The 1,614-nt window shown below is 33.5% G+C and overlaps 1 non-coding gene across 1 annotated transcript; it reads left to right on the plus strand.

The window, feature by feature from the left end:
• The first annotated feature begins 1,264 nt into the window (after positions 1 to 1,264).
• LOC111734877 lies at positions 1,265 to 1,383 on the plus strand. Its single transcript, XR_002778613.1, has one exon. It is a non-coding gene; the product is annotated as a 5S ribosomal RNA (ribosomal RNA).
• Positions 1,384 to 1,614: the final 231 nt, after the last annotated feature.

Consider the following 1,614-nt stretch of genomic DNA (forward strand, 5'->3'; position numbering starts at 1 on the left):
AGATTTGGCACAAAGTCTAGGAAGAGACTCTAGTTTGGAAAACTCCTGCCTTTAATTAATGATTGTGGCTCTATCTTGGGATAAATTTCCTTTGTTTAATGCTACACTTACATTTACAAATTGATTTTTAATATTAGTTTTGTTGAAACATTGTCTTAAGATAACATTTCTACGAAGAATGGGGAATTATATGTCCTTATTTTATGTTCCAAGTCAAAGTGCAATGACTGGTGTCCAAATTAATGGATAATTTGGTATCTTATACTTTATTAAATATGAAAGATAGAGGGTATTCATTGCAACTTAAATTTTTAAAAAATAAATGAAAAATTTTAAATCAATTATATAACTTAGAAAATATAAAATGTAATTTGTCATTAGTTATTAATACATAAAATGTAGATTTTATACTTTTCTATTTCATTAAAGATTTGAAATAGCAAATTTGTTTCAGGAGGTACATTGATATATTCTAGTCATTGTATTATTTTCAAAAAATGAAACTTCTATATCTGGTACTGTTTTATTTAACAATTGTTTGAGATACTTTGTGTTCCAGGAGTGGTGCTATGTCCTTGACATTCGGAGAGAAATATGATGCACCTGATAGACACAGACTAGTGGAGGAAAATAGTACTTTCTGATAGGAATTAAATGAAGGTAACACAAATGACCTTTATAAGACACATTGTTTTAATCTATTTTTTGCGCTGATGTGGAAATGAGAAAAAAGGATGACTCACTTACCAGCAGTTAATCATGTTCAGTTAACTTGTATTGGCTAGTGGCCCTTTGGTATTTGGGTGGCATGCATGAGTTATTATTATAGATGAGAAAGCAGGTCGTGAAAGAGGGTGGGCGTCAGAGACAGAGGAGTTGAGTGTCAATCCCAGCCTAGCCCTCACTTCCTAACTCTGTGACCTTGGGCAAATGATGAGACCCCCCCCCAGTGGTGCATAACTCCATTGCAACAGCAGGATAATAATCATTCCTCCCTCACTGGATTATGAAGATTAAAGAGGCGATACATATAAACTGCTTTGTTTACTGTCTGAAGTATTAATGAGCATGTGCTATTAGTTCAGAACTGCAAATTTCATGTGAATATTATAAGTTAAAAAATCTGTTTCTTAAAGTTCCTGCATCATAAAGCAATTAGTGCCTTTTGGTAAAGACAAGATAACCCATTTAAAATCCAAAATTAGATTTAAAAAAAGATAGAGCATATGATGGCATTGTACTAACCAATAAAGACACTAGCAGGGTCTATGGCCATGCCACCCTGAATGTGCCCGATCTCATCTGATCTCGGAAGCTAAGCAGGGTCGGGCCTGGTTAGTACTTGGATGAGAGATCACCTTGGAATACCAAGTGCTGTAGGCATTAAAAAAAAAAAAAAGAACACTAGCAGGGGTTTAGGGATGAGAAAGATGAGTAGACTATGTAGACTATGGCAAAGGTTTATATGATAATAAACTTTAAACTTATAAGAGCATTGTCTATGTTTGAAATCATGGCCTTTTATAGGTTCATTAAATAATCTCATTCAATGTGCACAGGAATGTTGTGAAATATTAGCTATTTTCCCAATTTTACAGGTAAGTATATTAAGGT

Source organism: Pteropus vampyrus, unplaced genomic scaffold, assembly GCF_000151845.1.
Source record: "Pteropus vampyrus isolate Shadow unplaced genomic scaffold, Pvam_2.0 Scaffold8376, whole genome shotgun sequence".
Lineage (NCBI taxonomy): Eukaryota > Metazoa > Chordata > Mammalia > Chiroptera > Pteropodidae > Pteropus > Pteropus vampyrus.